Source organism: Castor canadensis, chromosome 10 (assembly GCF_047511655.1).
Source record: "Castor canadensis chromosome 10, mCasCan1.hap1v2, whole genome shotgun sequence".
Classification (NCBI taxonomy): domain Eukaryota; kingdom Metazoa; phylum Chordata; class Mammalia; order Rodentia; family Castoridae; genus Castor; species Castor canadensis.
This window is the reverse complement of record NC_133395.1, coordinates 115,600,795-115,613,299: the sequence shown is the minus strand read 5'-3', so window position 1 is coordinate 115,613,299 and position 12,505 is coordinate 115,600,795. Positions and strand designations below refer to the sequence as shown.

At 43.7% G+C, this 12,505-nt stretch overlaps 1 protein-coding gene across 5 annotated transcripts in view; it reads left to right on the top strand.

Annotated features, from left to right (window-relative positions):
* LOC109681673 (rho guanine nucleotide exchange factor 3) overlaps positions 1 to 12,505 on the top strand; it is a 299,591-nt gene that overhangs the window by 217,256 nt on the left and 69,830 nt on the right. The window lies entirely within an intron of this gene.

Below are 12,505 nucleotides of genomic sequence, written 5' to 3'. Positions count from 1 at the left end.
CCAGAAATGTTTAAAATGCCACCCATAGGTCCACTTGTGTCAACAGCCCTTGGGATATATCATCTGTGACCTCTTTCTTTTGTCCTTTAATTTATTCAACAAATATTTATTGAGTACCTATTATGTGGCAATCATTTTATGGCTGGGAAATGTGGTTTGTGAGGCAGGCCAATTTCATGATAGAACCTTAGCTGAGAGTCAAAAGACCTGGATTAGTCTTAAATCCTGCTTTCAGAATGCAAGCATGAAAAGAATTCTTCATAATTATCATTACTCTCAGTATTTCTAGATGGAGACTTTGGCAGGTCCCACTGAGGTTGTAGCACTGTTGCCTTTCCTGGGAAGAAAAGACTTGTTTATTTGAGTGAAAAAAAAAATTAAACTATATATATATATTATTTTGTCCTACCTCTTTCTTCCTTGTGGGAGCACTTTATCCTTTGAGCTCTAAGAATTAAGCTGGAAACTCATGAAACAATCTTTGCCACTACACTGGGCAAAGATACAGATAAAAACAAGAATTCTTTACCTTGCAGACAAGCTGAACACCTTTGTTCAGCTTCCAAGCGCGTGGGATGCTGCAGAGGGGGAGGTTTACCTGTGGTTATCCCAGCTGGAAGAGGTGAGCTGTTCACAAGAAACAGAATGGGTCTTGAGGCTGAAAATGGCTTATGGCAGAGTGGGTGGCTGAATACAAAAGAAATAGTTAGCATTCTTGACATATTCCTACAGCTTCTATCCATTTGATTCAGGTCTGTTTCCTTTTGAATTCAGTGTTCTCAGCATCCATCAAGTGCTTGCTGTGTACAATACTGATTGATTTCAAGAAAGATTTCTTTCTCCATTAGTTCCTTCAGATTCTTCACCCCAGATCACCCCCAAATAAGCTTATAAGATAAGTATGCACATCTTGGGTGCTGTGCAAACACAACTTTAGGATGAACCCCTGAATTTTCCTCCATGACTCCCTTAAATCTCTCTTTTCTATTCTCCTCTCTCTGGCATGTAAAATTCAGTAGAATTTCAGAATTTTCAAGAGGGAAGGAACTGAGGGTCGATCAGTTCTATTTGCTAGCAAATGTATTCCCTTTCTTTCCCCTGCCCAAACCAAAATCCCAGGACAAAGGGTCAGCTCATGTCTTGCCTGCTCTTTCATTCTTTACCTCCAGGCTACAAAATGAACATTGACATTCCACAAGACTTGGATTGAGAAACTCTAATCCAGTACATTCTATGGGTTCAAAAAGTTAAATGACGTCCATCACGGCAGGAGTCTATGAATTGACAGGGACTAAAAGTCAAGGCCACTCAATCCCACATGCCTGGCCTTCCTATAAAGCCACCTGCCCATGTTGTGGGCACGGCTGCCCTGTGGATCTGGGGCCACTTCCAGACAGACTAAGTTCTCTGTGGCTGTTTACTAAGCTGTGTGACTTTGAGCAAGATATAAACTTCTCTGAGCCTCGTTGCCCTCACCCATAACACAGGGAAAGTGCCATCTTCAGCAGGCCAGAGGATTCCCTAAGGGAATGCATGCCATCTGCTCGTCATAGGCCTGGCAGAGAGCAAGTGGCACCTAACATTATTTCCTAGCTTTTCACCACTCCCCAAATCACAATGGCATTTTTTTTGTTCTGTCCACAGTTAACTCAAACCTGTCAGCGTTACCCATTTTTTGAAAAAGAATCTGATATGGAGTTGTTGCCGAATGGGGTATGTGACAAACATAACCTACTCTTAGAAGTTCTTTGAGCCTTTGAGTCTGTTTGACTGGCTGTTTGGTGACTAGATTTAAAGACATCGTTTTGTCCTCTGGCCATAGTTCACAGCTCTGCAGAACCATAATCAACCTAGCTGCTGTTTAGGAAATTATTACTATATGTCTGCCCCTTTACCTGGCGTCTCTCTAATCTTCACCTCCACCCTTTGAAGTAGGGGCTTTCTAACCTAATTGCAGATGGGGAAACTGAGGATCTGGAGAGATGAACTTGATTCATTGTTGAGGATATTTTTGGTGGCAGACAATTTTTGGTGCCCTGAGTTTGTCTTGATGTAAAATCACATCTAGGGTAATTCTAGCATTTGGGGTTGACAACTGACGGGGCCATAAGTGACATTCTAACCCTGTGTTGAGCAGCTGGAGAAAGTGGTGACGGATGTTAATGCAGGGATGTCAGGCTCCTGATCTTGGATATCACAAGCCTCAGGTCACCCTGATTGGTAAGTGGCCAGCAAATTACCGATGTTCTGCTTCCTTGGGAACTTCAGGTTCTGAAAGGCAAAGTACTTGCATTTGAACTCTAGCCCTGCCACTTACCAGCTGTGTGACTTTGGGCAAGTTGCTTGAATTTCTTGTGCTTCAGTTCCTCCTACTATAGAAATACACACAGGATTTCTTACCCTTATGTTGTAAGGGTTCCATGACAACCCCCAGTCAGCTGCCAACATTATTTATTGAGCTCTTGTCACTTGTCAAGCTCCTTGGGGGGTAGAAGGCCACTGGGAATACAGTCCTGAACAGTCTCTTGTGAAGCTTACAGTGTAGAAGGAGAAACAAATATTAAAGAACAGTGATGCTCGGCCAGGTTCAACTGTACACAGCTGTAATCTCAGCTACTCAGGAGGTGGAAGTAGGCGAATCATGGGCAAAGTTAGCAAGAGATTCTATCCGAAAAATAAAACTAAAAGTGAAAGAACTGGGGGCTTGACTCAAATGGTGGTGTTCTTGTCTAGAAAGTACATGGTCCTGAGTTCAATCCCTAGTAATGGTTAAAAAAAATATGCAACTTATGATTTATTGAGAAACTCTGGTTCCATTTATTATTTATAGGGCACTATTTAGATGTTGTTGCAATATGCCCTTGCGTGGCATTCTGACTTTTGTAAGCGCACAACTTCACTGTCTATATTTTGTGTCAGAAGTTGTATCTGGGGGCAGCACAGACCCTCAGCTTGAGAAGCTAGTGGTGCTCAGCGTCTCGTGACAGCAGCCATGTGTATGTCACATCCAGAACAGAGCCTGCAGCCGCCCACCCCTGGAAGGGCGCAAGGAAGTTATGAGTGCCACAGACCCAAGAGTGGCTCACGAAGGAACAGATAGCTATCAGAGTGCTGAGAAGCCTGTAGAAGAAGCCAGAGTGGGACCCCAGTGTTGTAGGATAGCACTGTGCCTATTTTTAAGCGACAGTGGTGGATCTTAGACCAGTTCCATCCTATTGTAGCCTACCTCCATTTTCCATCAGTATTTCTTTTCTCATGGTTTGACCTTCCAACCTTGTTTGCATTGCCATTTGATGTTAAAGGAATTTATCTGTACATGTATTTCCTGACACATGAGGACAGGGATCTTCATTTTCTGACAAGCTTTATGAAACATTGCTGTTCTGAACTCACCCTCACTATGGGCTGCCTACACAAAACATGCTGAATTTAGTCAGAGGTACCTTCGTCAGTATGAAATAGTATCATTGTTATTTGAAGACTTTCCTGAAATAAAATAGCATAAAGTCAAGATGATACTCTATGCACACTTCAGTCTGTGGTATTTTATAGAACCACAGAAGCATAAGCATGTATCTTTAAATCACCTTATTTCACAGTTCAAGAACTTGCACCTCAGAGAGGTTAACTGACTTGCTTGAGGTCACACAGCAAAACAGCAAATTTCATGGTAAAGCTAGGATTGGACCTCTTGTCTTCTAGTTCTGGTCAGTTCACTATTCACTGTGATGCTGCTTTTATATGTCCAACAGTCAAATCAATATTTGAAATCATGGGGTTAAATTAAAGAATTAACCGTTTTGAAAGCAATGAGGGGGAAAAGTTCCTCGAATCCATTTTTCCTCCCTAATGCATTGAGAAAAAAAAAAAAGGAGTCAGATGACTTATTTACCAAGAAGATTAATAACAATATGGGTTATGTGTTTACTATCTAACCTAAAGCCGATTATATGTTTTATCTCGTTGAATTATTCACGTTTTTTTTTAAATCGAATTAAAGCCTTGAGACTCTCATTTCCCCATTTTCCAGGTGATTAAACTGAGGCTTGATATTACTAAATAAATAGTCCAAAGTCAACCAGTGAAAACTTGGTGTTTGAATCCAGGCTTCTCTCTCATGAGCTTGTATTCTTCCTTTGTTCTGCCAGGTACTGAAGGATGGTGTGTTGAATATTCCATAAAGAAAATTTTCCTGTGGGGTTGAGGATGTGGCTTAGTGCTGGAACACTTGCCTAGCACATAAAAGGCCCTGGGTTCAATACCTAGCACCACCAACAAACAACAAAAAAGAAACCAGCAAAACAAAACAAAAGCAAACAAGCAAATGAAAAACACCGGTTTTGCTATAGAAAGCCAGGGTAGGAGGAAAATACCTTATTCTTTGAATAGTGTCGCAAAGCAATGCATTTATAATTGTTTTTCAGTTTACCGGAGCAGTCTGCATGCTTTGCCTTTACTTTGTGGCTTTGTCATTTAAGCTTCCCTATTCAAAGTTCCTTCAGGAAATAAGAATGAATTTTTTGGGGGGTGGGGGGGGGAGCCTGAATTCTCCTGCTTCCTCAGGACAGGTAGGAGAGGCTGGCAAGCTCCTTGATTGGGGACCAAATTCAGGAGGGATGCCAGGAGGGTGGGGACGAGAGAGGGAGGAAAGGGATGTGGTGCTTGGAGCCCGCCCACAATCCAGGAAACTCTCTGGGCCCTCATTTCAGAGTGCCATGAGGCACGCATTTAGGAAAAAGAATATAAGCCATTGTTTTGGACTTTTTAAAAAAATGGGTGGGTTGTTTTTATAAAGTTTTATGTACAGGAAACTGAAACAAAATGCTTATCCCTTTGGGGTTTTTTTTTTTTTTTTTTTTTTTAAGCTCTGCCAGCATCGTTTTCATTTTTTGAATTTTGATGACAGGCACCTCCTGTAACACTTCTAGGGGGTAAAGTATAATAAGACACCCCAAAGTACATTTCGTAACAGCATCAAAATGAGGAGTTGTGGCTTCAGATCTTTCTGATAATACCACAGGCCAAAATTAGATCCCTCCCCAACCAGGGGAGAAAGTTCTTTCAGTAACCGTGGTAGTCTATCAAATGTTGGCCCTTTCAAAGACCTTCTAGAAAATGTGCCTAACATATGAAAAACCTCTAGTATGCCTTAAAATGGGTCGTGCTGTGGCCATGAGAAGCTGGATCAAATTGCCCTCCTCCCCTGAGTCCTAAAACCCAGCCCCCCCTGCCAGTGTTTCTCCTGGAAGACAGTTTCGTTCTCCCATATGTGGTCCTATCTGCTGCGTCTTGTGTTGTGAACACACTAAGCCAACGTCATCTTGGGCATCCAGCTGCCAACCATGGAGACGTTAAAAGCCTGTTCTGCTCCTGCAGGGCATGTATTCATCGCCTCCCTTGTAAAAGTTATGTCTTACTGCGTTTTCCTGGCAGCTGGACGATCCTTGTACCTGCCATTGCATTTGTTTTTTCTAAGCCTGCAGGCAGCCAGGGGTTATTACAGTTCAAGAAGGAAGCCACGTGAAGCTAGCTTTACAATTTTAATTCTCCTCCCTCCTTCCCTCCCATCCTCCCCCTCACTGACAGTGAGTTTGGCTCTCTTCATACTGTTTCTAAGCCAGAAGGAGCTCTCAAGGCAACCAGCAATGTGTCCTATTCCTTCTTTGATTTCCTGGGATAAAAAGTAGAGTCCAGGGCTGGACATGGTTGTGCATACCTGTAGTCCCAGCTACTCAGGAAGCTGAGGTGGGAGGATCACTTGAGTCTAGGAGTTTAAGATGAGCCTGGGCAATATAGCAAGACCCTGTCTCAAAAAAAAATAAGGTTGGGTCCATAATTTCACCTCAGCCTGGATAGCAGCATGTGTAATACTGCACAAATACCAGGCAAAGTATCCCTCCTGCTCCCTCCAAAAGAGCCCCTCCCCCCCACCTCAAGAGAACAGAGTCAATGCAAGTAGTGTTAGGTCTGAACATGGCAAGTTGAAAAAAATTATAAAGTTTAACCTGGAATCAAAAACCTAAAGAATGAAAAGGAAGTCCATTTTGTTCAGGAATTAGTGTCTGCTACTGAATGTGCCTAAAAAGCTAAGAACTGCAAATTCTTGTAAGATCTGAGAGTATCCCACATCCTCTACTGTAGAAGCCATCTCTCAAAGTGGTTTCCCTGAGTTTTGGACCCTTCAAGAAACTAAAAATTAAGGACCCATGTCTACCTTTCAAAATTTCTGATAGTCACCAGGTCCAGTGGCTCATGGCTAAAATCCCAGCTACCCAGGAAGCAGAGATCTGGAGGGTCATGGTTTGAGGCCAGCCTGAGCGAAATATTAAACCCTAGTCTGAATAAATAAACCAGGCAGGTACATGGGAATGGAGGTAGGAGGATCACAGTTCAAAACCAGCTTTGGCAAAAACATGAAACCTGTCTGAGAAATAATTAAAGCAAAAAAAAGGGCTGGGGTCATGGCTCATATAATAGAAACTTGCCTAGCAAGTGTGAGACCCTGAGTTCAAACTCCAGTACCACCAAAAAAAATTTTTTAATAGCCCATAGAGGCATTCTGCATAGACTTCTTGATCCCATCTCAGAAATGAGAACTATGCAAGACAGATGTCTGAATTTACTTCTTCTGTGACATCTTCTCTGATCAACCCCATTTCAATATAGTTTTCATTTCAACAAATGTGGATCCTGACAGGTGCCATCATGGTAGAAGGAGCTGGACCTATCATGAAGAGCCAGATGGGTAAGATCCTTGTCTTCTTGACAGTAGGTGGGGACAGAAGTCAGTCAACATACGTAGGGCAAGTAAGTGAGGAAAGAGAAGAACCCAGCACCGTGGGGACACACAACAAGGGCTACCCTACCCTTGGAGACACAGATGACCTTGGACAAGAGGTCTTCACCTGACAAAACCATTAGGGGACTGTACTTGTTACACCAGCATCAAGTTGGGGAGCTAACCCAGGGTTGGGTTTGGTCAGCATTTTGTACTGGGTTTGTGGAGTTTGGTGTTGACTGTCAGATGGCAAAAATTCAAATAAAGCAAAAACTCCTTAACTCCCATGAACCAAAGCTCTCAGTCAACACACCCTCCAGCCCCCGGTAACACGCTTCTGAAGCCCACCGCACCTGGAAACTTCAGCTATGGGCTGCTTGCTGCTCTGCAGAACTCATCGGCCAACTTCTGCTCCCACCAGATGGGACACACAGCCAGGAGTCCCCCAACCTGTTTCTGCTGGTTTGATGTGATGTATAATTAAGGTCTACAGAACACCTCCTCTTTCCCCCAGCCTCAGCTCTTTTCTCAGGTAAACATCTCCAGCCAACTGCCCTGCTTTCATTCTCTGCAGCTAATTTTTTAAAACTTAAACACAGCCATGCCCCTTGGCTATGAAGATAAGTAGGTTTTTAATTGGAGCTCTGGATGCCAGATTGTAAATTGGGTCCCTAGTGCCAGGACATGTCTCCTGGTGGGTGGCTTAGATAGTAACTGTACCCGGAGTGTGGGCTTGCATATTTTTCATGTGTGTATATACCATGCTATCTGGTACACAGCACGTCCCTACACCCACTCTGAATTTTATTGTTTTGTGGTGCTGGGGATCGAACCCAGGGCCTTGCACAGGCTAGACAAGTGCTCTACCACATGAGCTATACCCCCAGCCCATTCTGAATTTTAATGCTACAACCATTAGGCTCATTGTCCTGGGCACCTCTGTCCCAAGGATCTGTGCTCTGAACATTTCTGATGAGAAGGAAGGAAGACAGCAAGGAGCAGGTTCATGATGGGGGTTGCTGATAATTTAATTCATAACGCCATGCTCTTTGAGGGTATTGATGAAAAATGCAAATTTCTGGGCTCTAGTGCCAAAGATTCCAATCCAGTAGACCCAGAATGGGACCCCAGAATGTGGATTTAGTCAGCTTCTCCTTTGATGTCACTGCAAGTCAACAACTTCATGGAAACATTGGCCCTGACATCCCCCAGACATCACATCGGATTTCCAAGTGCAGGCCCATTGACATGAATGCTGTGTATGTCATTGTTCCCCATTTGCTACACATGTTAACTTCTCTGGAATTGTGATGTGTCTTACAAGCAATCATATGATATAATTCCTTTGCAATCATTTTTCTTTCTTGAAAGTGCATAAAATAATAGTGCACAATACAGTCCTTGGTTTCTTAGGTTTCGAGAAAATATGGTACTTTGTCGCTGAGTTTGTAGTGGATGGAAGAGAAAATACCTCTACTGTCCAAAGCTAGACTTTTACATTTCAGGTGCTAATTCCTCTCCACAATGGTGAGTAAACAAAGCCCACACAAATGTGTACATTAGCTGTAGGCTGAGGATAAGAAATCACTTCAGAATAGTGCAAAGCCTCACACTTGTTAGGCAGGTGCTCTTACCACTTGAGCCACTCTGCTCAGTGGGGTTTTTGATAGGTTTTTTGGAGATAGGGTCTTGAGAACTATTTACTTGGACTGACCTGACTTTGAACCTTAGTCCTCCTGACCTCTGCTTTCTGAATAGCTAGGATTACAGGCGTGAACCACTGGTGGCACCTGGCTCATGGCCTTTTGAATTGCATTTCTGTATCTAAAGCAATTTAAGAAAATCTACCTTCTCTGCTCTTGTATTTCATTTTATTCTCCTGTGCTTTTTGTGTTTTATGGGATCTAGTATTCTGACATTAGTCAATTTCCAAGGTCTTCAGGGTAAAGATTCTTAAGGTCAAAACCAACAGATTTTCTTGGCTCCCATGTCATATTTCAGTTCTATTCTCTCTTTAATGCAGAGTTTTTCAACAGTAGCACTATTTTTTTGGCAGCACTACGAGTTGAACTCGGGGCTTACTAGGCAGGCGCTCTACCACTTGAGCCACTCCACCAGCTGGACCTGTTCATTCTTGGTTGTTTGAGGCTGTCCTGTGCATTATAAGTGTTTACCAGCATCCCTGGCCTCTACCCACTGGATGCCAGTGGGACTCTGGCATCTTCTGGGGACAATCAAAAATGTACCTCAACATCACCAAATGTTGCCTGGGGGACAAAGTCACCCCTGATTGAGAACCACTGCTGTAATGAACCAGAGAGTGGGAAATGCACTTGCTGTAGTATATTAAGGCAAACTAATTTTCATGGCTAATTTTTTATTATAGCTTTTTTGGGGGCATTATAGCTAATAATCCACAGGATTAGCTCAATCAGGAGAATGAATTTGTCACTTAACCGGCTTTTCAGACTTGTTTCAGAAGACAAAATCTTCAGGAGAATGCAAAAATTAAGCTTTCCCACTTCAGGATATTCAGGGATGTATCTTCCTAAATCCTAACCCTGAGCCAGTGTTCGCATTCCCAGGCAGGGGTTAATAATAAGAGTGCGTGATTTTCGATGTGATAAGGGCTCCGTTGAGGCCATTTTTAGCTGTAAATCACAGCCTTCACCTCTCAGGATTCCTTGCTTTCAACTTCTTCAGGCTTCTTGCTCCCCTCCCTCTCCATCAACACTGAAGTCACAGAGAGGAGAGGGAGCTTGATCATTAACTGAGAATGTCGCCCAAATGGAAGGGGAGGGGAGCGGTGTGCCCAACATGTGACTACATGACTTTGTCAGTCAACAGGAAGAAATGAGGGCTCTAGCCAGGGAAGCTATTGGAGGTGGACGTGTTGGAAGGTTGGGCTTTGGAGGGTGAGGCTACTGTCCCTTGAGCTTCTGCAGATGATCCTGCTGCAGAGGTCACAGCTGAAAGGCCACTTTTTAAAATAGACCTTCTTTCTTTTTCTTTTTTTAATTTTTATTTTTTTATTATTCCTATGTTCATACAATGCTTGGGTCAGTTCTCCCCCCTGCCCCCACCCCCTCCCTTATAACCCACCCCACCTCCTCCCTCTACCCCCACCCCCTCGCTACACGGCAGAAACTATTTTGCCCTTATCTCTAATTTTGTTGAAGAGAGAGTATAAGCAATAATAGGAAGGAACAAGGGTTTTTGCTGGTTGAGATAAGGATAGCTATACAGGGAGTTGCCTCACATTAATTTCCTGTGCATGTGTGTTACCTTCTAGGTTAATTATTCTTTATCTAACCTTTTCTCTAGTTCCTGGTCCCCTTCTCCTGTTGGCCTTAGTTGCTTTTAAGGTATCTGCTTTAGTTTCTGTGCGTTGAGGGCAACAAATGCTAGCTAGTTTTTTAGGTGTCTTACCTATCCTCACCCCTTCCTTGTGTGCTCTCGCTTTTGTCATGTGCTCAAAGTCCAATCCCCTTGTTGTGTTTGCCCTTGATCTAATGTCCACATATGAGGGAGAACATATGATTTTTGGTCTTTTGGGACAGGCTAACCTCACTCAGAATGATGTTCTCCAATTCCATCCATAAAATGGACCTTATTTCTTGAGCAGGTGTGTGTTAAACACCTGTCTGGGATGGAGGCCCTGGAATGGGTGGAGGGGAGGTGAGGAGACAAGTAGCTTAGTCGTGCTTAGGAAGCACTCGGTACAGACTGAATGCATGAATGTGTGAATGCAAAGGAACCTAGCCCTGATGTTAAGTACAGCACTGATAGGCACAGCATTGTCCCATTGGCTGAGTAGATTGTCACAGCCACTTTATCTTCTGAGGTTTCAGCCTTGTGTTGGCCCTGTGGTCAGTAGATGGGCTCCTGGACTTGCCTGGTCATTTGCTAGTCTTTAGGGGCCAATGACCAGTGGTGGTCTGTGCATGGAGGCCCCCCCACTCCACCAGCCACACAAATGAACCAGGCCGGCACAGGCAGACCACAGCCCTGTGCCTGGCACTGTTCCTGGAAATGCAGAACAGGCTCCTTTATTTTTGTCTCCAGGCTCCTGGCCTGTGAGGAACACGGCCTGGCTGCAAAGCATTTTATAGGATTATAACTGTGGTGCTGAAGGCGAGTTCTGAAAGGAACTTTGTGCTGTTGGTTTGAGTGAAGCTGTCTGTTAGGGCCGTGTTGTTCCTAAGCCCATAAACATACACATGCACACACACACGTACACATACACACACACACACACACACACACACACACACACACACACAGGCAGAATGGGGAGCACCCAGCTCCTGGGGATGCTAGTCAGGCAACATTGCAGGGCTGGTCCAGCTTCCTTCAACTGTGACACTTCCCTGGGGGAAGAGGGCTGTTCTGGAACTGTCCTTAGGGCAACTTGCTTTCTGACAGGCTTTGTTTTTGTTTGTTTGGTTTTTGGCAGCACTGGCGTTTGAACTCAGGGCCTCATGCTTGCTAGGCAGGCACTCACTGCTTGCAGAGCCACTCCACCAGTCCTGTGACAGAATTCGAACGTGTACACCCCTGCTTAGAGTCCCAGGCAGATTGCCCAAAACCCAAATCACTTAATGATGGAGCATGCATTACACAGGAGAGAGGTTCTGAAGTCTGGGAACAAGGCGGAAATTGCATGTGGTCAAAAATAAATCCTTGAAAATTCTACTTCTTTTTTTTTGTTGTTGTACTGGAGTTTGAACTCACTGTCTCACTTGCTAAGCAGTTGCTTTACCGCTTGAGCCACACCCCCAGCCTCTTTGTGCTTTAGTTACTTTTCAGATAGGGTCTCCAGTTTTTTGCTTGGGACCAGTCTTAGATGGCAGTCCTCCTACCTATGTCTCCCTCCCACCTGGGATTACAGGTATGCCCCACCATTTCTAGTGTGTTTGTTGAGATTGGGTCTTGGTAATTTTTATCCCCTGGCTGGCCTCGAATATCAATCTTCTGATCTCTGCCTCCACAGTAGCAGGGATTACAAGCACACATACCACCATGCCTGGCCTTGATTTTTTTTTTTAATGTCCGAAGGACCACAAATATAGCTTATATGTACCCAAAATTACCGACTTGAGTTTACGAGCTTTATTGTACCAAAAATATATGTCTTTAAACACCAAAACCCCTTGGGGGCAGTGAGATATTTGGAAGAATCAGACCACCCAAGGGGACTCCAGATTCTCATCTTCCCTTTACACTCATTTTGGAGCTTATGCCTTTTTGCAGGCTATTTAAATAGTTTCAGGCCATTAGCAAACTCTGCCCCATGTGTGTATGTGTCTGTTTCTCTCTGCCAGTGTGCACAGTGGAAAAGTCATGTGTTATGTCATCAAACATATTCTTTGATTTCTATGGTTCTAATATCATTTAAAGACACAAAGTTTTAAGAGAAAATATATATGATAGTCTTATCACTCAATATGGCTCTTTTGCTCTATAATAATTATACTTAAACCTGAGGTTATTGCCCCCATTTTGTAGGGTTTATTTATTGTCACACTATATTTATGGTATGTCACACTCCCTGATTGGCCCTAAGGATACTGCAATGACCCACCAGTTAGAGGGTGGTGGGAATTTGCCTGGGGGGGACTCTTTCCTTCCTCAGATGCTCTAAGTACATTTTCCACCTGGAGAACAAAAGCCCAGTGAGCTTCACTAGGGATCAAAACCTATCCCCAAAAAGACTTTCCTTGGCCT